Here is a 25,283-nt window from a genome sequence, read left to right as displayed (position 1 = left end):
GAATAAAAATCCATGCTCTGCTTTTTAACATAATGTGCTCACAGTATACAGAATTCTCCCCTAGTTTTCAACTCCAAGAACAGTTTTAATTCTAACGGCTTTCTTCCATAATTTCTACTTTATTTAAATAAGACATGTTTAACATAATGGTCAAGGATACCTAATTTTACTGTTTCTCCTGAGCCATAAAGATGGGACCAAATATTCCAAGGAAAACTTGATTCACTTGTTGCCAAGTTGATTTACATGTATTTCTGGTAAAATTCAAGTTACCCAAAACCTATGAAACATAAGCCATTAGCATATTACCTCAACAAGATCAGGCGTGAAAAGCCTCAAGGGTCCCTCAGATCTGACACTCGCCCTGCTATCCTTCTCCACCCACTCCCAGGGTGAGGGCTCAACTGTTTCTCCAGGGGTCACTTTGTAAATAAGGTGGGCAAAACAGCCACCCCAGTGAGAAAACCAGCTCCAGCCCTGTGGCCCATGCCTTATAAAGGAGCCAGTGCTCCACCTGGTGGCAAAACCAAGTAAAAGCTGGAACAGCTAAGCCTCAGGCCAAATTTTACTTTGATGTTGAAAGAAAAACAAAAAGGAAGAAAAGAATTGATTATAAGCGCACATTAAGGTTTCATACAATGTGTGGTAAGGATCGTGAAAAGTTTTTTTTCCTCCCACAGAGTGTAATATTTATAGAAGATATGAAAATACTCATGCAAAAAAATGTAATTACATTCAAATCCATCTCTTTAATATGGATCTGATTTGCAAGCATGTATGATTTGCATTCCCAGAGAAATCCTCTGATAAATAACACTGATCTCCCCTTTACCCAAAGGGCTATAAGAAAAATTCCTGGGAGGTCAACATAATCCCTGAAATGGAAAAACCATGGGTAAATTCCCAACTCAACTACCTAACTGCAGGTGGGACAGCGTCTCCATCATTCTGTTAAAAGGCTGTATCCCCAGGATCTTTCCTATCTATCTTTCAAAAAAGATTTCCTTTTGTCTCATATGCATTATTTCTGCTAAAATCAATGTCTATATCAGATCAACTTCAATAGGGATGAAGAACAGTTAAAGACTGGATTTCAAATTACACTACAGTCTTTAATGAAACTCCAGCAAAAATCAAAGTATAGCAGGATGTCACTTTTAAATGGGACTAAGCCACATTACTGAAATGAAAACTAATAATAATCGCTAATATTTAAGCTCTCACTATAAGGTAGGTATGGTTCTAAAGTGCTTTACAAGTATTAACTCATTCAAATCACACACCATTATTATACCAGTTTTGTAGATGAGAAAACTGAGGCATCTAATGGGTAAATACCTTGCCAAGATCAAACAGCTAGTGATGGAGCTGGAATTAGAACCTAATTGGGAGAAGAATGTCACCCCTGTATCATTAAACAAAGGATGTTACAGCCATCAAGCCTCCAGACACTGCAGCCACCCCTGGCAGTGCACTCTTGGGGGATTCAGGATGGAGGAAGACAGGATCCTGGCCCTAGGTAGTTAAGGTGCATATCAAATGAATGATTTCAGTGCCCTCACTCTTTTAACTTCCCATACATAGAAAAGTGCTAAATTCATTAACTTGAGATGTCTGGTTTTTCTTTAATTAACAGTAATCTTTTGATATTCCGACTCCCTGGTTTTAGTTGCAAAAACTCCTATATATCCTGGCTCCTCCCTCACCTCTTTGCAGCAGTCTCTCAGATCTATTTGAGAGGCTGCCTCCCTGGGCTTATGGTCTCAGCAAGTCCACCAAATAAAACAAAATTCTCTGCTTTTAGGTTGTACCTTTTTTTTCAGTCCACAGCCCTAAAATCAGTGCTCCTAACCACATACTTTGATAATTCTGCCCTCCTGCATGCACACCTCTTGTGAATCCCTGCCAGACCCTAGTCAAATGCAAGAGAGTGGGAGATGCTGGACGAGATGGGCTCTGTGGACAGTCCTCATGATGATGCAGGCAGGGAAAGGCTATCCAGCAAAGTGGTCACAGAGCTGAGACCTGCAGGCCGTACAGCAGGAAAGGGATTCCCCAGGCAGAGGGCACTCACTTAGCCTGCCAAGGCAAAGGGAGAAGCAGGGAGCGGGTCACTGGAGGGACCACAAGGAGCTTGGTGACGCTGGGGGGACCAGCAGAAGAAAACTCCCTGAGGGAGGCAGGAGTCCTCAGATGACACATCATGGAGGTAAAGAGGCATCACCAAGAGATTTTAAACCAGAAAGTGGCCAGATGTGCATATTAGAAAGAGAAGCAAGAAATGTAGAAGACATTCCAGGTAAAGGGGAAGGCAGACCAGTCTAAAAGATACAAGTCCACATTTTCACAAACTTTATCAAGGAGGCTGGGGCAGTAATCCTGGAGGCAACAGTGCTTACTTGCTCACTTGCTCAAGTTAGGTTTGGGGTCTGAGCCTTGCAGAGGGTGGTATCCACAGAGCTGTGAACACACGTGGAAGAGCAGGCTGGAGGGAGGAGGGGGGTGTGGGATGGAGGCTGAGTGCAAGGTCCTGTGGGCCATCCAGGGTGGACGCACAGCAGGCTGCAGGAGATATAGGTCTGGTGCTCCGGTCCCCCGCATGGACAGCAGGTACACATCTAGGTGTCATCGCACTTAAAGGATGACTGCAGCTGGTGGGCAGCAGCAGGGCACAGAGCATAAGAGGAAAGGAGGAAGTTTTAAAGCAAGGGGTATCTGAGCAACTCAGAGAGAATTCAGGACATGGGTAGGGAAAAGTTTTGTTTTAAGTTTTACTAATCTTTAACTGAAATTTAGCATTTCTTTCTGTTGCAAATATAGGCAATTACCTATACCTCTCTTGACACAAGTAGAAATCAAAGATACCTTCATATCACATGACAGTATTGCAACTATCTCAAAGTATTGTCTCCACTCATTACTACTTCAAAATTATAGCAATTATTACGCCTGCCACTAGCTCTTGGTATGTAGCGCATCAAGAAAGGATGGATACTATAATATTACTTTTTTGGTATGTTGATAACTGTGTATCAGCTTGACTGGTTTCCTTCGCAATCCTACCCATTCTAATTTTCATGTATTTTTGTTGTAAGAATCTCTGCTGCAAGCAATTTCAACGCACAACTAACTGGCTGTAAGGCAATTCTGCCATTAAAGATGAAATAACGAAAATAAAATAATAGAGACATTAAAAAGGACATAATGAAACAAGAAAAATTAGTAACAAAAATTTTTAATATTTTCTTAGTGAAAGCAATGATACTTCCTTTCTCAAAGTCAATTATTAAGGATTCAGGATCTAATATTGGATGTAAGTTCTTCATGATATTAAAAAAAAAATCTGCTGTAAGCTCCTTCAAATTTCCCTGGGAGTAAAAGGAACAGACAAGGGACGTGACTAGTAGTACATATCTGGGCTGCATTTAAATGTTTAATGACAGGACCAGTCCTTATATTTCACCACATCTTCCAAGCCAGATTCTGTGCCAAAAACCAAAATTCTGTCTATACCAAGTTCTCCACTATCAAATAGCAAAAAATTTTCACCATTTTCATAAAACTTAGCAAGAACCATGTAACCACCTCTCCTTGGGGAGACAGGAGGAGCTTGATTCTGTTTGAATATTGAGTGATACATTTGGTAAAGATGGCCCTGCAGAACACGCTGCTATATCTACATTAGCTAAAGAATTGATCACTAATGCTCTCAAAGACTGTTGTGTATTACTAGCTGCCTCTTTCATATTTGCCATAGCTTGGTAAACTTTGGGGTCTGATGGGTGAGAGGGATGGACTACGCTCACTGAAGAATTTGCAGACTATGTTATCATCTTTTAGCATAGTATGCAGTCTGGCTTTACATTCTCTTTTTCACACTTCAATAAGTTTTCTTATCATTGTATTTTCTATCAAGTTGATATAACATAGTTGAAACCAAACTGTCAACCAGTTATTTTATCTTTTACAGCAAAATTGCCTTACAGCCAATTAGTTGTGCAGTGAAACTGCCTTACCGCAAAGATGTTTGCTGCAAAAATACCTAGAACTTCTAATTTTACATTTATATCAGTGTATTAAACATTATTCTGAAAAGAGTTTCATTAGTCCATGCAGACACACACACACACACACACAAAAGCAAAGAACAAATGATTTAAGGGGGGGGTGGGTGCCGACACAGGAAGACAAAAAAGGAATGCAGAAAAAGGGAAGCCTGGTGTGGGATGATCAGGATTCAAACCCAGGACTTCTGATTTGTGTTCTTGCCTCCACCAACACACCCTAAAATAATAAAAGTACTAATCCCTTCATTTGTGTCAACAAAGTGCCTTCACAGGTATCAGCTCCTCAGCTCATCACAAAGCCCCAGAGTAGGAAAAGGCGGGCAACGACAACCTGCCCAAAACCTAAGCCAAGCCGCTGCCCTAGAAGCCACCACTCCCCGGGCCAGTCCCGGGAGCTTGGCACCTGCCGCCCCACCCTACAGAGCCGGAGTCCTGAGCACAGAAGGGAGCGGTCCCTTATGCCATACTAGCTAGAACCCAACTGGAGAGGATGGAAGGGCGAGGGCAGAGCCTGCTTCTCTTCAGGCTCCTGTTTGCAGGCAAGGCTAGCTGCTCTGTTTGGATGGTTTGCTCAAAGCTCTTTTATTTATGTTCTGATTGGTGATCCGGGTGAATTACAAGACTTACAATATTTCAACTGTTTTATTTTCCTCCAGCTATAACCAGAACAGAAGCCTATACTTAAGCAATTAGTTTGAAATTAGATAGACAGGCTGAAACAATGTGCTCCCTGTTCTCTCCGGGCTGTGCCCACCAACTGGCGTTCATTATTTAATCTGTGACACGTGTTGCCAGGGCTGTGTTAACGACAACCTGCCTTACTGTCTTCACATCTATTCCCAATTCTGCAACATCTGCATGGCTCATATTTACATTTTATCTTATTTTATTTTATTTTGCTTCTCTTACTTTTATAGGGTCATATTCTTAATTACTACAAAATACTCTGAAATCTATTCTAACCCTCTAAAAGGTAACACCATTTTTTAACTTGCTGATACAAAACACTTAAGGGGCACACACAGATACCCTTTTAGATTGCCACAAAATTATTTCATTATAATAAATTTTATCTCATGGTTGGCTAGATAAACTGGCTTTATTTTTAAATAATTCGATCAGTTCACAGATTACATTGGTCCCTTCTCATATAATGTGTGTTTCCTTTTACATGATAATGAAAATGTGGCTTTACGTGACTGACATAATATGCTTGTAAGGGAGGAAAACATTCTTCTTCTTCCCTTCCAGGTTCTTTGGTTGGTTTAATAATTAAATTGACATAAGACAGAGTAACCGAAGAAAAACAAATTTAATTTTGTACATATGAGAGCCCATAAAAATATGAGATTCAAAGAAGTAACTAAAGCAGGCAGCTTTTATCTTTTAGACAAAGAACAATAAATTTGTCAAGAACTGACAAAACATAGGGGTATGGGGCTTGGGGTAACCGCAAATTAGTGAACAAGTAACAAGTTTTGTTTATTCAGTCTTCTCGGCCCTGAATTCCCTCTCTCTGGCAGTAAGGATACCTTCTTCCCTCCTGGTACAGGGAGGGTCCCTTTCACTTGGGAGATTTATTTCCTGCTTTCAGAGGGACAAAGGAGGGTCAGGTGTCCTACTTACACTGACCGTTTTTTAAGTAACTTTAATTCAAAATAATCAATATGCCAAAATAGCATATTGTGGGGTGGCATGTTCTGCTCTCCTACATGTTCTTTTGAAAAACAAGATGAATATTTCCTAATATGCATGTTAAAATGTAAATTAGTATGTTTATTGGTTGGCCTTCAACTTCTAAGTTTCTGTACTTTTTTTTCTTTTTTCTTAAAATAAGGAGCCATAGTGAAATTTGTCATTTGCTTTCTAGTAACAGTCACCTAAAAACTAGCGTGAGAATTCTTGTGGATAAAAAAGAGAGTTCAACATTGGTTTCTGGGCCCCAGGAACTGAAGAGCAGTGCCCTCCTGCAGCTGCCTGTCCGCGTACGCCTGGCCACATGGACTTGGCACGTCCATCCACTCTGCGTGTATCACAGGGTAACGCCCCGGCCGCCTGCACTACGGGGGAGAAGGGACTGAAGCTGGCAGCAGCAAGCCTGTGATGTGTTACCTCCTTTCCTAACCACCCAGAAGCACTTCCTTCCTCACTTGCCCAATCCAAGCAAGGAAGGGCTTCTTGTCACCCTGACAGTTCCTGTAGCCTGAAGCCACTTCCTTCCATTCCTACTCTGTTTTCTTTGTGTTGCTCTCAAACTGCTTCCTCCCAAGACCTCTCCCTCCAGCCAAACTGATTTATTCTGTTTTTCAACCCCCTAGTTCTTCCTCCCCTTTGGGTTTATGCCACTGCCCCACCTTCGATGCCCTTCCCAGCATTTCAAGGGGCAGCCCAAACCCCCATCCTCCACAAGCCTTCTCAGACTACCATGGTTTAAAAACACTGCTTTTATTTCTCACACCTAGAACAATCGGCAGCAGCAAATGCATTAGACAACTAATTAAGCCTGATGACATTTGTACTATTGTCTGGATTGAGTATTTAAATATTCTGTGGCATTTAACCTTGCACAGTATCTGTATCTATTTTCTCCAACTAAGTTATCAGTAACTGTGGATCACACGATATACTTCTGAAATTGACCACTGTAAACAGCATTTATAGGCAAATTCCACCTTACATAGCATTCATATCTATTTGTTGATTGATTGTAAGGGATTTAAATCATTTATATTATTGAATAGTAATTACAATGACAACAGCCAACAGACACTAGCCACAGTGTCTTATTACACCCAGTATCTTATTTGACATTCACATCTGCCCTTGAGGTAGATACCATTATTTTCCCCATTTCTCAGATGAAGAAAATCAGGCCAGCAAGGTTAACTTGCCCACAGTCATTAAGTCAACATATAGTTGTTGAGCACCTACTATGTGACAGTCATTGCTAACAGTATTAATGATTCAAGGCAGAAAGTCCCCATCCTCAGGGGGCTTTTATGTATTCTACTAAGGGAAACAGATTATCAACAAATAAAACAAACAAATATCAAACCAGATATTGCTAAGTGCTAGGAAGAAAACCAAAGCAGAGTAAAGGGCTGGAGAGTCATGGGGTGGGAGGACATTCTTCTTAGATAGGGCAGTCAAAAAAGGTCTCTCTGGGGAAAGGACACTTAGGCAGAGATCTGAATGAAGTAAGGTAACAACCCATGTAATTATCTGGGGAGAGGTTCTGGCAGAAGAAACAGAATTTGCAAAAGCCCTGAGGCCAAAGGAAGCTTGGAAAGTTTAAGAATAACAAAAAGTTCGATGTACTCAGAATATTGTGAAAGAAAGAGCAACAGAAGAGGATGAAGTCAGAGAGCAAACAGAGAGGTCTGATCATGTAAGGCTTTGTAACCATTGCACAGGTTTGTTTTTTTTTTTCCCCTAAATATGATGGAAAAGTGCTAGAAGGTTTCAATGAAGGGAGTGAAACACTGTGGTATTTTTTTTTTAATTGAAGTATAGTCAGTTACAATGTGTCAATTTCTGGTATACTGTATAACACTGCAGTATTTAAAAAGGTGACTCAAGCTGTGTAGCTAAAGAATAGACATAGAAAGAAGATAACTTAGGAGAATGTTGCAGTAAACCAGGTGGGAGATGAAGATGGCTTGGACTAAAAGGATGACTAAGAAGCAGAAGATTTAAGCTATACTGTGAAGACAGAGCCAAGAGGGTTTTCTGATATGGGTAGTGACGCAGGGTGTAACAGAAAGAGAAGTGTCAAGGAAGACTCCAAAACTGGTATATGAGCAGTAAGGAGAAAAGTCCAACTATTGAGCTGGGGAACGTGGTGGGTGGTAGGGAGTGAGAAGCAGCAACACATTTTAGAGGCAAATTAAGAGTTCCATTTTGGGTGGGTTAAGTTTGAGATACCCTTTGGATACCCAAATGAAGATCAGTAGGAAGCTGAATATTTAAGTCTGGGGGTTGGATATATAAGTCTAAGATTCAGGACTGAGATATAAAATTGGGAGTCAGATGGCTTTAAACATTGTGGTTGGCTTTAAATAACATACTCACACCACGAAACTGACTGAGAACAAATAAATGACAGAAGTCTGAGGACTGAGGCTCAGGGCCCTCCAACATCTAAATGTCAGGAAAAAGAGAAGGATCCAACAGAGGAGGCCAAAAAAGAGCTGCCAGTGAGATGGGAGAAAAATCAGGAGAGCGTGGGGAGAGAGACACCAGGTGAACAAAATGCTTCAAGGATACAGTGATCAGTCATGTCAAAGGCAGCTGAAAGATGGAGAAAGAGGTAAACTGAACTGACCATTGGACACAGCACCATGGAGGAAAGAGTTCAAATGAGAATGGGACGACAAGACATTGCTGAGAGAAACTAAAGACCTGATAAGTAGCTATACCATGTTCATGGATTGAGGGACTAAATATTAAGATGCCGGTTCCCCACAGACTGATCTATAAGTTCAATAAGCCCAACCACAATCATCTCACTGGGCTTTCTGTAGAAACTGACAAGCTAATTCTAAAATAGTATTATAGAAATGCAAAGGACCTAGAATAGCCAAAGCAATTATAAAAAATAAGCCAAAGCTGGAGGACTTATACCACCTGAGTTTAAGACTTTGAGTAGTAAGTCTGCCTAAGCAAAACAGTCTGATACTGGCATGGGATCAACAAAGAGATCAATGAGACATAATAGAGAGCTTAGAAACAGATGCACACTTCCATGATCATCTGAATTTTCACAAGTTGACAAAGAAATCCAATAGAGGAGGACAAAGCTTTATAACAATGAAGCTAAGACAACTAAGAATCTATATGGCAAAATAAGTAAGTCTTTTTTTTCAGAGATCTAAACAATTTTCTAATTTATTAATCTTTTAATTTTTATACAATTTTTTAAAATTTCATACAATTTTAAAGGTTACTTTCCATTTACAGTTATGACAAAAATAAATAAGTCTCAATCCCAACTTTACACCACACACAAAAATTAATTTGAAGTGGATCACAGACCTAAATGTAAAAGCCAAAACTATAAAGCTTTTAGATATGACACAGAAAGCAATAAACTTAAAAGGAAACAAATTAGACTTAAAGTTAAACATTTCTGCTCATCAAAGACACAATTAAGAAAATGAATAGATAAATCACATCCTGGGAAAAAATATATGCAAATCATACATCTGACAAAGAACTGATATCTAGGCTACATCATGAAAGCTTATAATTCAATAAAAAGAAGGTAAAAAGTTTGACGAGACAGTTCACAGAAGAAGATAAACTAATGATCAATAAGCACATGAAAAGTGTTTACTATTAATAGTCATCAGAGAAATTCAAACAAAGAGCACAGTGAGGTATCACCGCATACCCACCAGAATGGAAAAGCATTAAAAAGGCTTATAAAACCAAAGGCTGCCAAGGACATAAAGCATTCACAACTCTCATATACTGTTGGTCAACGTATAAAACAATACAACCATATTTTTTTTAATCTCTAGCAGTTTCTTATAAAACTAAATATACACCTACCCCATGACCCAACAATTTTATTCCTAAGTATTTATCCAAAAGAAAAGAAAACATATATCCACAGAAAGGCTTTTGTGTTTGAGGCAAGTTCCTTCATAATAGCCTCAAACTGAAAACAGCCCAGGTATCCATCAACAGGAAACAGACTAAACAAACTGTTGCATAGTCAAACAATGGAATAGTACTTAGTAACAGAAAAGTGTGAACTACTAATACACATGTTATGGATGAATCTCAAAAACATTATGCTGAGTGAAAAGAACAGACACAAGAAAGTACACACTGTATGATTCAAGTCATACATGGTGGGGAAAATCAAAACAGAGGTTGCCTCTGGCAGGAGATGGGAGGGTGGGCCAAGAACTGACTGGGAAGGAACATGAGGGAACTTTCTGTGGCGACGGTCATGTTTCATACCTTGATGAGGGTCTGGATTGCAGAGGGGGTGTACACCTTTGTCAGAACCCCGAATGACTCACTTAAGATTTGTGCGTTTCCATGTATGTACATTTTACCTCAGAAGAGAGAACTAAGAACAAATACTGAGCTCTAATAACACGTACACTGAAGGCTCTAAGGGAGTGTGTACTGATCCCACAACTTAGTTTAAAATGTATCCAAAACGTAAGCTGGATTGATGAAAGGATCACAGGATGAATAGATGACAAGATATGCGTTAAAGCAAATAAAACAAAACATTAATTGTAGAGTCTAGGTGGTGGTTATATGGGTGTTCACTTTGAAACTCTTTCAACTTTTCTGTATGTTCGAAAATGTTCATAATAACACGTTAGGCAGGTAGGGTGGAAAGTGTGAGGTAAGTTATTGGAGACAGAGAGAACAGACAACTTATTCAAAGAGTTTTGCTTCAGAGAGGAACAGAGACATGCGGCAAAGCTGGTAGGAGGCAAAGGATTAAGGAGGGGTTTTTTGTTTGTTTTAAAGAAGGGAGATATTATAGAATGTTTGAATAACAAGAATGATCGAGTGAAAAGAGGATCTTTGATGAAGCTCGTGGGAGGATACTGCAGAAGCAAAGCTCTGAGTCGGCAAGAGCAGAGGAGTGGGTTGGGAGCTAGGTGGGCCTCAGCCAGGACACACACAGCTCATCCACAGCAAAGGGCGGGGGCTGGGGGACAGAATTATGCAGGAGGTTTGGTGGTGGGGAGATGAGATGCTTCTCTTCCAACTGCTTCTAGTTTCCTAGTGAAATAAGCAACAAGATCATTAGTTGAGAGAGAGACAGGAGTGGATGCTGGAGGCTTGAGCCAAGAGGAAAAAGGTATGAAACAATCACCTGGGAAGGTGAGAGAATGAATTTATCAGGGAACATGGCAGGGTTGCCAGAGAGTGCTGAGTGTCAGTCAGTACAGCAGGTGGAGTCATCAACTTAACATCATCAGATTTTGCGGGGGAGGTCGGTGGGGAGTGTGGAGTTTTTCATGGACAACCCTGATCTTAATCAGGGCTGAGTTTTGCAGGAGAGTAAGAAAGAAGGCGAGAGGGACACATGGACCATGGGGTATAAAGTGAGTAGAGGGGGAAAGTTAGAACACACGGGTCACTGATGGAAAGCAAAAGTGGCAGAGTCAGAGGACTAGAGGTAAAATCAACAGCTCTGGGGATATGAGAAGTGAGCAGAGAAGCTCGCAGATGATAGAGCTGGGATTTGAGGCTAGAGGTCGGACTCCTAAGTCCACTCTCCTAGCTGTAACAGTCCCTGGCATTTCTGGTACTCCTGGCCTCTGTGATCCTCCATGTTTGGACAATCTGTGTACCAATTTGATCTTTCCAAGACTCAGGGGCACTACTGGCCCTCACGTCCTTATAAATAGTTTTTATTGAAGATTTTTTTTATTTTCGTGGAATGGGAAATATAAAACATAAAGAGTTGGTGTGATTTTTCATCTCAACAAGCTGGCTACAAGAGAAAAATGTATTCTCTTGTCCCTCAGCACATCCCTTTATGACTTATATTCCCCACTTCTGAAAAGAACATGTTGCTACTTGGAACAAAAGAAATACCGTATTAGGAGGATCTGAACAAACTAGATTCACTGTAATAATTTCAAGAGAATTCATTTTTAAAACACTTAATCATGAAGTCATCTCATTATTAAAAAAAAAAGATGCTAGCACTCTTCCAGGTATGCAGAATTTTAAAAAGACTGATAACTCGGTATTTAAGAAATCATTTTAAGGCACCACACTCTCACTGGCATTTAAGTACTACAGGAAAAAGTTCAGATTCCCCAGCATGACTTTCTACTATTAAAGTCCATTCCCCCCTCACTCCCCTGCACACACATCATGTCCCAGGCAGGTGAACCCCCTTCTTCCTACAGGACCCCTCCTGCCTCACCTCTGAGCCTTTGCTCTTGCTGTTCCCTCTACCTGGTCATCCCTTCCACCTGCCCAATCTCTGAGCACCCACAACCAATTATCCTTCAGGCTCCAGCCCAAACACAAACTCTAAGCCAAATAGTGACCACCCTCCTGTGGAACCGCCAAAGCTCTGCAGATGACATCAAGTTGTGTCTATCAAGTTGTATCTGGTACCACAGCTATTGGATACCTATACCTGCCCCCTGAGAGAGGGTCATTCTAATCTGAAACTCTCCATGATTTACCTTTAGAGTGGACTCAGAATGCCTCACATAGTGCCTGGCATAATACCTACCCAGTAAACAGCTAGTGAAAATGCAAAGTTACATTTTATAGAGACATACAGGAAAGTTAAACAGAGCGGAAGGTGTGCCTACTGTAAGCCCAGCATTCTAGCTGGGGTAACGAGAGTGAAGATGCAGACTTTATTACTGTGGGATATTGCCAAGTTATTCTTCAAAAAGTTTACACTAATTTAAATGCCCATCATGAGGCTGGAAGAGAGCCTAGGTCCCAGCAATTCATGTGCACGCCTCACCCACCTAACAGCGTTGCCCAGCAGAACGGCGGCATGAGTCAAAAATGTAACCCACATAGGTCACTGTAAATTTCCTAGTAGCCACATCAAAATGTAAAAAGAAACAAGCGAAAATCATTTAAATGACACTTTATTTAACCTAATTTATCCAAAATACTGTGTAATTTCAACACGTGATCTATATAAAAATTATTAGAGATACTTTACATTTCCTCTGTACTCAGTCCTAGAAATGCAGTGTGAATTTTACACTTTCAGCACATTTCCGTTTGAACTGACCAAGTTTCCAGTGTTCAGTAGCCACGTTCAGTAGGGTCCATCTCTAACTGGACAGCACAAGTCTAGAATGTCCTCAAAGGCAGAGGCTGCCACTTTCAGCCCTACACTCTCCACAGTGATTTACTCATCCAATGGGACTAAACCCAACAAGCATACAAAATCAACTGTGTAAAAGCACCCAGCACAGCGCTCGCGGCGTAGACAGGGTTCAACAGCTGTGGGCTCCCTTTCCTCTACATGCAACAGACACTCCGTTAATGCTTCTGCAATTGAATTTCCAAGGTGGAAGTCGTGTTTTAGGATTAAGATCATCAGGTGCCCTTTATTCTGCCCTGTTGCCTCCAAGGAGCCTTGTGAACTCACTGTGGTTTCATGACAGATTTTCCTGGGAGAAGAATGTTTTACCCACCAATAAATAATACATTCTGGAGTACTTGGAAATAATAATTTCTTAGAGCAAATAAAACAGTATCCTGTCTTCATCAGCCCCCAGTGAGTTTGAGAACCTAGCAAATGTACAGGGTTCATTCACCCCTAGCTGACTTAATAAAAGTGAAATTCTGAAGCTACAAAGTGGAAGACAGGACTCAGGAAGCTAGAATTAAGGAGCAGCCACCCCTGAACCCAACCGAAAACAGATGGCCAGACGGACCCTCCAACCCAGAGTCCTGTCTACTGAATCAGGGTTAACAAAGGGACTGAGTTACCCAGGCAGCTACTTGGATCTCCAATTCTCAAGAAACTAGAACAGGATAAAAAATTAAGAACACTAAAAGTACATTTTAACGTAACTGAATATTATTTGAGAATTCCAAAGTCATTTCAGAATGTCTTATCCCTCAAAAAGCAACATTATAATCATAAATTTGCATGGGATGGTTCCATAAAAATTATACTTTGAGCATCCCTGTCATTTGAGCTTCTGCGTTGTTTGATTACATACTCAAAATGCAAATGAACAAGTCTATTATGTGTTTTGTATGTATAATGTATATAACACAATATCTCAATCTGACAAAATTTCAACTAGACTAGGTGACGTGGGGTTTTCCTTACCAATTCTCATCTCTCATGCAAACATTTGAGCCAAGCAAATATTTCTTATAAATACCTGCAATGCCTTGTAGTTATGTCTCATTGCTAATTGGCTCCCTTCATTAACAGGTCGTCATTGCTTCAAACCTTCCAGCCTCTGTCCACCCATTCTTTGTTAAATTCCTTGTACATTCAGACAACTCATCCATCAAGTTCATGCCATAAACAAATACTTAGAGGGTGCACATCTCCAGTGGAGAACTGGGCACCCAGCACACGACGGAGGATCAGAAAACGTGGTCTAGGCCCTGGGGAAGCTTACAGTTGAATTCTGTGGACAATCACTCTTCATTCTGCTTTTCCACCATTAGTCTCTCCCTCTGGGCTCCATGAGAAGTCCCACTAACAAACAGGAACCTGGCTGGGGTTTTACTGACTCTGTATAGTAAATTAGGCTGTCTGGTGAATTTCCTTCCTTAGGCTATGGTCATCAGGGCACCGCACAGACTTGCTTTCTGGATTAGTCATTGGAATGGTCAGTCTGCACTGAGTACTTTTCACCCCTGTTTTTCTTAGGATCAAATTACGTTCCCTTGGCAATTCCTTCAGTTTTTTTTAATTATAGAAATACCTGGGTGCCCCCAAGTGGCTGATGCTTCCCTCACACTGCAAGTACAAACTGCAGTACCAAAGAAAAACCTGACGACCATAATATTAACCCAAAAGAAATTGTTATGGATTTATTCACCAGGAAACGAATCTAAAGCTTATTTGCATATGTGATAACTCACTTAGATATCAAAATGCCCAGAAAATAAAATTAAGGATTAAGGACATTTTATCCCTTTTTAACATTCCTGCTGTGGTGTTCATGTTCATGGTATTTAATGTGCGTGATGTGCTGTGTACTGGGGGCCGGGGAGCAGGTATAAACAAGGTAGGTTGATGTCTCCTATGAAGCGGCAAGTCAGTCCGTTGTGCCTGTATTCTCATTTGAGAAAAGGAAATCTCTTTTCCCTGATAGTCTAATGAAATTCAGATACTACAAGAACAAACTTGTTTAAAAAAAAATGAAGAAAAGCGTTCTTTTAACAAAGCATTATGATTGTCAGCCTCAAGAACAGAATTAACTTTTGTGAGCGCACCCTCATTTTCTCTTTGTGAGAACTGAACAGAGGATATGTTGGCCTGTAAACTGATGAGATGGGTGACAGAGAGACAGAAACAGGGTGATCAGTTTACCAACTGCCGAGAAAACCAGGCCAGGTTCACAAACTACCAACACGAGGGAGGGCAAGGAGTGAACTTTTCCTTAATGCACAGATTCCTGGATGACTCATGCAACTGAGTTCATTCAGTTAGCATGCCAATAAACCAAACAGCCTGCCTCTGGATTTCTAACAACTTGTCTCTCATTAACTTTCCAAATAAAAACCAAAACACACAAAAACAATCCAGCAACGAATGAAACAAAATAACAAACTTTTACTATACATTCTTTGAACTGTTCTAAAAACTCCTCACGTCTCCTGAACCCTGACCCAGGAAAGTACTGTCAGGATGGCGAGAAAGTGCAGTTCGGTCCTGGACAAAAGAGCTTTAACACATATGCTGACCTGGGATTCTCCACTTTTATAAAAAAAAAAAAAAATCTCTACTGAAGATAGCTTAAGAAGGCAAAGAAGAGCATTTATTACAGTTCAGATACACTTCTATCGCCAAGTCCAATGATCTGTTTGCACTTAAATTCTCTGCTGCCATTACAGGGGTTGGTTTGCATTCATAAATGAGACCTCTTATTTGAATTTGAATCCTTCATTCCAATCTACAGAATACTTTCTATCTGCTATGCACCCTGCTAAGGCACTGAGGATTCAAGGATGACTAAGACAGATGCTGTCTTCTGAAAGCTGGCAGACTCACAGAGGAGGCAGCCTGTGTGGCCTGGATGGCTGTGTACAGAGCAGTGTGTGAAGGTGCCGTGCAAACCCAGAGCGGGGCAGAAGTGAGCCAGCATGCAGGGACGACGGGTGGTCAGGGAAGACTCCAGGGAGGCATAGGATGTTTCCATCTGTAAGTGGACAAGGGAGGGAGGGCATCCTATTCAAAGAGACCAAAAGCCGAGAGCACATGGCATGCCCTGGCACTGAGAATCCCTGCAGAGACAGAGACGGGGTGGGAAGGAGGGAGGCAAGGAGAGAAACGTAGAGAGGATGTGTGTATGTATACTGGGGAACCTGGAAATGGAGTTGAGAAACCACATGACAGTCACATGGAGAAGGGTCTTACTGTGAATCTGAATGTTTGTGCTCTCCCCCAAATTCATATGTTGAAATCTTAACCCCCAGAGGTGATGGTATTAGGAGGTGGGGTCATTGAGGTGGAGAGCAGTGCTCAAATCATGAAGATGGAGTCCTAATGAATGGGATAGTAACTTATAAAAGAGGTCCAGAGAGCTCCCTAGCCCCCTTCAGCAATATGAGGACACAGTGAGAAGGTGCTGGTTATGAATTGGGAAGAGGGCCTCTCATCAGAAAGCAACCATGCTGACACCTTGATCTTGGACTTCAAGCTTCCAGAACAATGAGCAACAAGTTCTTGTTGTTTGTAAGCTACCAGTCGGTGATATTTTGTTATGAATGGACTGAAACAGATCTTGAATACCATGCTAAGTTTTAGATCCAATCCTTGGTGATGGGGAGCATAGAAGGACTTAAGCCAATCTTTGTTTTAGAAAGACCATTCTGTAAAGCTGGAGGCAGAGAATCAGCAGCATTCCAGTATTCCATGTGCTAAGAGCCCACTCGGGCAGTGGCCGCAGTGGGAATGGAAAGGAAGCATCAAGGAAGAATTTAGAAACGAGCTGCAGTCGAAGTCAGGGAGGCGGGAGGTCAAAGATGACCACACTTCTTATTTAAACAAGGAGGTGTGGGCAATGCCATTGCCAAAGGTGCGCAAAACCAAAATGGGGGTGCAGGGAAAGCAGAGTGTCATGGCACCAATTTCAAGAGGACTGGGGGTAAGTCAGCAGGCTCAGATAGGCGCCAACAATGGACTAGCTGAACACTGTGCAGGGCCACTGAGTTAGGCAATTCGGCGTCGTGGTGGTCTTCCTGGGCAGTTTCAGGAGACGAGGGGAGGGAGCAGGAAAGCACTGGCGTGCCTAGGAGGCTGCGGTAAAGGGAAAAACAAGAGACAAGGAGGGTCCAGACGAGGTCTGGACGTGTGGGAGAGACTTGGGCATTCCTTAAGTCGAAGGGAAAGATTTAATAGTGATTAAATGGCTTCATATCTGAGAGTGGGAGTGCCCCATAGGAAGTCCCATAAAAGAAAGAAAAACACACTTAGGAAAACACACACAAGCAGTTTGAGACAGATAAGAAAGAGGGAAAGGAGGATGGAAGTGTCTGGAGTCTAAGGGATTCTGAGGGAGTTCATTCCTGTGGCCTGTTTTCTTGGAGAAGAGGGACACCAGGTCAGTTATTGAGAGAGGGGTGGAAGGTATTTACTGCCTACTGGGTGCCAGGCATTGTTCTAGGCTCTCTGAATACAAAAGAGAACAGACAAACTTCCTGCTCCCAGAAAGTTTACATTCTAAGTGAGGCCTTAACCAAGTTTGGAAAGCATGCATTTTAAATTGGACCAATTAGCAAAGTCCTAGCTGTTTTCAGCTTCATACTGAGGACTAGGAAAAGAAAAGGTAAGATGGATTCGAATTTCAGACTGTTATTTTGCAGTGAGAAACTAGCCTCATCCAATTATCATCCACAAATAAATATACATCAAAAGATCTGGGGTATTTATTAAGAAAATTAATTTCTGCTTGCATAAGGAAACATATAAATAGAATTTTATAATTTGCATCTTATTTAGATATTTCATCATGCACACCATGAATCTTTATTAGCACTATGTGCCAGACACAGCACTAGACATTGTACTGGAGAGAGTGCAGCAAACAGAACAAAATATCTCCTCTCGTGGGGCAAGGGCACTGAAATAAAAAATAAATGTATCACATGCACCCCAGTGTTCACAGCAGCACTATTTACAATAGCCAAGACATGGAAACAGCCTAAATGTTCATCAACAAATGAATGCATAAAGACGTTGGTTGTGGTATATATAATGGAATACTACTTAGCCATAAAAAAGAATAAAATATTGCCATTTGAAGCAACATGGATGGACCTGAAGATCATCATCCTAAGTGAAGTAAGCCAGAAAGAGAAAGAAAAATGCCATATGACATTACTTATGTGGAATCTAAAAAAAAAAAAAAAAAAAAAAAAAAAAGACACAAATGAACTTATTTACAAAACAGAAATAGACTCACAGACATAGAAAACTTATGGTTACCAGCAGGGGGAAAAGGGTAGGAAGAGATAAATTGGGAGTTTGAGATTTGCAGATACTAACTTCTGTATATAAAATAGACTAACAAGTTTCTACTTATAGCACAGGGAACTATATTCAATATCTTGTAGTAACCTATAATGGAAAAGGATCTGAAAAGGAATATATGTATGTATGTGTAGGATTGAAACATTAAGCTGTACATGAGAAATTGACATCATAAATGACTACACTTCAATTACAAACAAACAAATGAATGAATAAATAAATATATGTATCAGATATGAGAGCTCAGAAGAAGTAGAAAGCAGAGCAAAGTGGTAGAGCGGGACAGGGCTCTATTTTGGAGAGATGGTCAGGGAAGCCTCTCTGATAGGTACTCTGTAAGCTGGGTTCTGAAGGAAGTGAGGATGCAAACCCCACTGCAGTGGGGCTCCTTCAGTTCTCACTGACTGCAGAGAGGCTCACCGCACTTGTCAGAATTTGCATCCAATCTTAGAAGACCTTGGCAGTTTCTCCCGTAGCTGCTGTGAACGCAGCCCCTAAGAAGACCTGAGTCTCTCATGGAATGTTCAACTGTGTTCTCAAAGCCTCCTTGAGAGATATCGTCCCCTCCCTCCCTCCCACAGACCTACAGTTCCATAATTGTGGATCCCCAAGCACATGGATGCTAGCGCCAGGGGCTTCATCTCCCAAGACCATAGTCAAGATGGCATCACGAAGGCCAAGAGAATGACCTTACCAACCTCTGCACCCACCTGACCACAAAGTTTCTAAGTCTCCTTTAACTTGGGACCCCCAGCCCCTAGCACTGAGCTTGGCACAAACTAGAGGTTCAATAACTACTGGTTAAACAAATGAGGGAAAGCCCAGATTCTGAACTACATCTGAGGGAATAATATATTAAGTGGTAGAAAATCCCATAATGAAGGCCTCATGTGTATTCTGCTCACAAAATTAAGACCAAATGTTTACAACTCTGCCCTGACTAAAAGCCACCGATTTCTGTTTTCATGTGATTTAAATCAGACAACAGAACAGAGTTTTTCAAATTCTTCATTTGTCTTAAAACATTCACATCTGTATTTCATATAAAAGAATTCAGAGGTTCTGAAATTAGTGATGCTCAATGCACAAACCTGTGAATATAATAAAATTCACTGAATTGCACACTCTAAAAGGGTGAACTTCATGGTATATGAGTTACATCTCAATAAAGCTGTTACTTTAGAAAAAGAATAGAGGATTCTTTCAATAAAAGATTAATGCATATCTGAGTCTCATCAGTAAAAACAGATCTGCAATGCTCCTAATTTTTGCTTTAATTACAAAAGCTATTATCGGTTTGAATAAAGAACAAAAGGGTCCATTAGTATCTCTGTATAAAGAAGACCCAAAAAGGCACAAATGAGAAAAAACATTTGTGCTATTAAAAAATGGACATCTTAGAGATGTACTGTACAACACGATAAATATAACTAACACTGCTGTGTGTTATATACGAAAGTTGTTAAGAGAGTAAATTCTGAGTTCTCACTACAGAAAATGTTTGTCTATTTCTTTAATTGTGTGTCTGTCAAGATGATGGATGTTCGCCAAAGTTACTGTGATAATCACTTCATGGTATTTGTAAGTCAAGCCTTTATGTTGTACACCTTAAACTTATACAGTGCTGTATGTCAATTATACCTCAATAAAACTGAAAGAAAAACATTGGACATCTTACCATTAGTTTTAAAAGCAAATCTTAAGTTCTGTTAACTTTGATAAGTTCAGTGACCGATGCACCTAAAAGCTTTTTACTTGCCTAATGAAAACATCAAAAATAAAGCCTTAACTATCTTGACAAACAAAGAAGGAAAACAAAGCAGAAAAATATAATTAAAATGCACAATTAATACCAGGTCCTCATTTTAGCTACCAATCAGAGCATCAGTCCACCTTCTGCCAGAATATCAGAATGAAGAAGCACTGATTTGTTTTTACCCTCTCTCTCTAGGTGACAACTAAATAATAGTACACGATGGTTTTGTGATACCTCAGCTTGGTTTGGCGGCACTCTATTCCCCAGAATTCCCTTTCTTACAAGGCTCCAGTTAGGGGCACCACTACCAGGGCTATTGAATCCTGAGAGCTGCAGTAAAGGGAGGCACCAGCCATGCTGCAGTACACACATACCTTTCCCCAGGTAGTCAATCAAAGCTAATCTAGCACCACTGTGGAGGGATTCTGCAGATGTAATTAAGATATCTAATCAGTTGATTTAATTAGTCAGAAGTACAATTATACTGAGCGGGACTGATGTAATTAGTTAAAAGCCCTTTAAAAGAGAGCTTAGGCCCTCCCAGAATTCAGAGACTCCAAGCTTTAGCTCCTGCTCCAGCCTGCCAATAATATTCTCCTCTTGACTGCTTGCCCTACGGATTTCAAGCATTCTTAGCAGGCCCCACAACTGAGAAAGCCAATTCCGTAATAGATTAATCCCTTAATCTATATAAACTACCAGCTCTGCCTCCAGGGTAAACCCTGGCTGATTCTTGATGTTACAGTTATTACGGCTGCAAAGACACAGAGGAAGACCTCTTGGCATGGAATCGTCCAGGAAGACACTAAAGGATCTCACTCTTGCAACTGAGTTCTCTCTCAATCTCTTGCAATAACGGCCAGGAGAACAGAAGATTGTGGAGTAATTCAGTCTTTAAAAAGTGAAATTTGTAATAATTTAGAGGTAGGGAGTGAATTAAACACAATGCTGGCAGGTAGTTACAGCTCTGTGCCTAAGCTCTGGCCAGTGACACCTAAGTAGGAGTGTTGGAAATCTGAGATCTCCTAAAAGGGAAATGGCATGCCCATCTCCCCTCTTCATTCTCTGCCTGTAATGTAAATACAGTCGTCCCAATCTTTGTGGGATTGGTTCCAGGACACCCCCAACCACCCTGGGTATCTGCCAAAGCTCAATTCCCTTATATAAAATGGTGTATCCTTTGCATATTAGCTATGCACATCCTCCTATTTACTTCAGATCATCTCTAGATTACTTATACTACCTAATACAATGTAAATACTATGCAAATAGTTGCAAATACAATGTAAATACTATGTAAATAGATGCCAGTATGTGGCAAATTGAAGTTTTGTTTTTTGGAACTTTCTGGAAATTTTTCTAAATATTTTTTAATCCGTGTTTGATGTGGAACCCGCAGAAGACGGAGGGCTGATTGCATGATGGTTGGAGCTCCAGCAGCCCTCTTGGACATGGGCCACATCCTGGAGGTGGCAGACTGGACAGCTAAAGAGAGCCTGCTGATTCCTGCTCTTGTGACAGCTCTCAGCAGCCCACTCCCAGATTGCTTTAATATGGGAAATAAAGCCACTATCTGGGGGCCTCTGATACTTGTAGCTAAACAATACCTACCTGATGTAAGGACCGTCTTCTCTAGTCTTCCTACTTCTTAGCAATAAACTAACACATCCAAGTTGCTATATAACAAGGAATAGCTGTATTTATTTTCACTGTTACGTGCATGGGGCCACATTCAGCGTTTAAGAAGATTAGAGCAGATAACGATCACAGGAAAAGCCCATCTTTATGTCTCCATGTGTCTATGCTTTGACAAAAGAATACAAGAAAAGTTTTCATAGCCTGCAATAAATGCCTTCTCAAAGCCACTAACTTTAATTCCCATGGAATAGAATTTCCCATGGCAGGCCTGTGGTCACATCCAAATCCACTTATTCGACAGATCTGTGCTGTAGAAAATTCACACTGCTATCTCTTTAGATAGGCTCTGTCTTTTCATGTCAGAGTCATCTAAATTTCTCCCAAACCAACAACCCTTGAACACGTCTGGGGTATATATTTTTTTTTGCTGAACGCGAACCACATGGTCATTTCAAAACCTGTAATTCACTTCAGTAGCACTGGCCTTTCTGTATGTTCGTGAGCATAACCACCTAGAGTGGCATCACTTTTGGTGATAACCCTGCCAGCTCGAGCTCTTATTGTGTCCCGATATCATGGTGAAAAACTGTGACACACCAGGCAGCTGACAACTGTGCAAGAGAAAAAAAATCATTTTCCAAGGGGAAAATGAAGTGATTAATATGGAAAACACAGCAAGCAACATCAAACAGGAAAAAGTTGACGTTTCCAAAACCTTTAGCTTAAAGTAAATTTGTTTTCTCCTCACCCTGATTATCAAAGGCTGGATCAAAGTATGAACACGGTACAAAAGTGTCAGATGACTTCCTATCCCTGAGTCACTTACGATACTGCAGTCCTTGACTCCTTGTATTAGAGGGAGGAAGGGAGGCAAGGTTAACATAATCATAACTCGAAACAGATAAACTTTAGGAAACCATAAGCGTAAACACAATGAGCCAAACTGTTCCCAGTCAAAGCCACAGTCCTGCCTCAGCTCCTTTGTTCATGCCACTTCCTTCCTTTCAGAGTTCCCTGGACATTTCTGTCTGTCTGGTTCTTGGGCTCCTTTCCCCCACATCATCTCTTAAACACGGGGGTTCCTTTAGGTTCTGAGCCCTGGCTAGTCTCCCTGTCCACTCGCTCTCATTCTCTGTCCTCGGGGAGTCGGGGGTGTCTTGTACTCACCCATGAATTCATCCACTTCACTCCTCTCAACACCACCATTTATTTCATCTTTCTCCTGAATGCCCAGAACAATGAACTGTCTCCAAGGTACCTATTTTATCAAAGTCAAAACTGAACGTGGTTAAACTTCTCTACCTGAAACCTCAACTCCATCCTCTCTCCCCTTCCCACCGCCCAGCCACACACGCACCACCCTCAGCATTCCATGCCTCAGATACTGGCCCCACCACGTGCTGAGGGCCCACTTCCACCCTTTTATCTCCATTCTTCTACTAAGAGCAGCAGGGGCTGGATGACCCTCAGATGAAATACATACACTCTGGAAGTGCGCGATGATCAGAGGGGCTTCTGGCCATCGGGACTCATCTGCACCGGCTGATCTGCGAGGGGAGCAGGGAACTTCAGATAGAGACACCTCTGTGACTTCCAAGAGCCAAAACAGGAGAAACAAGAGGGGCAGTTTCCCCACCCAGCTCCAGACCGGCCGAAGCCGCTGCAGTGAGCACTCACAGGAAGAAATGGAGAAGCCTGTCTTCCCCTTGCCTCTGTGAGTCATGGAAAAACAATCCCAGTAATTTCAAGCTCCTGGAGATAAACTTCTGTGGGGCACACGCCAGGTTCCAACACCCTTCTAGAGCCCCCTCCCCTAGATGTGCAAACTTGGGAAGTCAAGACCTGGCACATGGCTTCCGTGGCATGGACCCCATTCTCCAGGAAGACATCTGCAGCCATGGCAGGGGTGGGGTCTCACCCTCAAATCCCTTTGGCCCATGGCCATCAACAAAACCCAAAAGGCAAGAGCCTCTGCAAGTACACATAAGCAATCTCAGAGATGCCAAGAATATCTGGAGAAGACTTTTTATTAAAGGCCCTACATCCATGTTTGAACACAAACCAGTGAAATCTGCACTATCTCTAGTAAAATAACGTCATTTGAAGCTTCATGCTGGTAAGATCTAAAGACATTTCCTAAGTGTATCTTCTACTTTTCACCCCTAACATAGCTTGGGTACTTTTTCCTTGCCTCAGGACCATTCCCCTTCAAAACATTTTTAGATCGCAACCAAAGTGAGCTTCTGGTTATAACTCCAGGAGTGTGCTGGGCTGGCTCGTTCCAGCTCCTGAGAACTGACTGGTAGATTTTCAGAAATTTTATGAATTAGCTGTTAAACGTAGCAATTATTAACAATTAAATTATATAAATTTATAATGAAATTAATTATATTAAGCCCAAAGGTAATAAATATTGGAAATTTATGACTTCTTTATTACTTCAGTACACGAGTAATATCCATGCTATTGGATCACTTAGGTCTGCTTCACTGTATGCGGAAATGCTGTAAAATGTTTTGCTCCAGCCCATCTCTTCCCAATTCCCTGTAACTTGAAAGCAGCTATAATGGCAATATTTTCATATGGAAACTGACAAACCCTATGTATCTTAGCCTGGTTTTTGTTTTGTTGATTGTCTAAGCTTAAGAAAGTGATGGAGAAAATGTTAATAAAATGCATGATGTAGTTATATTGTAAATAAAACAAAAAGTTGAGGAAATAAACTTCTAGTACTATTCAGCTCATAAAGAAGATGCTTTAATGAGCAAGTGAAGTTCTAGGATCTGCCTTCATTGTTTCACTTTCATCTCACTTCACACTGTTAACAGGAAAGCATCAACTAGCCTCTCTCGTCCATGGGTTGGCCATGGATATAGGAGTTCAGTGAAAACAAACTGTCAGAATCAATTAGCTATATGGACTTTACAAGGAGAGTATTTATTGTCTGTCTTATCATTATTTGTAAATTGTGTACTACACACCCTTTATATCAGTCAAATTTATTACTGATACACACACACACACATACATTCATTTTTCTGGCAAGCTGGTTGTTAAACATTTACCAGTACACCATTATATAAATCTGATTAGGTGGGTCCTTTGTTAAAAATCCGTCAGTAGCTCCCTGCATCACCCACCTTTTATGCACAACTTCAAATCCTCTCAAGCTCACCTTCTATCCCCGCCACTGCAATGGTGGCCACTTCCATGAAGAATCCAGTGTCATGCAAGTGCAATCTGGCAGGGCCTCTCGAGCCTAAGCTCCTCTGATGTTGTTTCGTGAGGTGCCCATGGGAACCCACCTGGCAGTCAGACATGCCCTGTCTGAAAAAGTGGGGCTGCCTTTAATCAATGGAGGACAAGAACATGAATAAAAGCTTCTCCCTTTTTCTCTCCAGCTGAACTACGCTGAGATGTATTTCATAAGAAGATCCCTTGGAAACAAGCAACCAGTTGCTAAGAGCAAGGGCCAACTCAATAAACCCCACCTCGTACTGGCTCTGTCTCCTTCCCTCTGTGGCTCTTTCTGGTCCTTCACTACTGCTCCCCAGATGGCATTCCCAAATAAACTACCTGGCACAAGACTCTCCTCACCTTGGCAGCTCCCCACCCTCTGAAACCGGGC

General features: G+C 41.3%; 1 protein-coding gene across 3 annotated transcripts in view; it reads right to left on the bottom strand.

Annotated features, from left to right (window-relative positions):
- The window catches only part of PLD1 (phospholipase D1), a 173,219-nt gene that overhangs the window by 130,917 nt on the left and 17,019 nt on the right, over positions 1-25,283 (bottom strand). The window contains exon 1 of one of the 3 annotated variants that reach the window (XM_032484397.1): positions 23,139-23,293. The exons of 1 other annotated variant lie outside the window; for it this stretch is intronic. The gene's annotated coding sequence lies outside the window, so the exon portion shown is untranslated. Of the gene's footprint in view, positions 1-22,822; positions 22,960-23,138; positions 23,294-25,283 lie in introns of those variants that run through there. One more of the 3 variants, XM_032484396.1, reaches the window with a different exon arrangement.

The sequence above is a fragment of the Camelus ferus genome, chromosome 1 (genome assembly GCF_009834535.1).
Source record: "Camelus ferus isolate YT-003-E chromosome 1, BCGSAC_Cfer_1.0, whole genome shotgun sequence".
Lineage (NCBI taxonomy): Eukaryota > Metazoa > Chordata > Mammalia > Artiodactyla > Camelidae > Camelus > Camelus ferus.
This window is presented reverse-complemented; position numbering and strand designations above follow the sequence as displayed.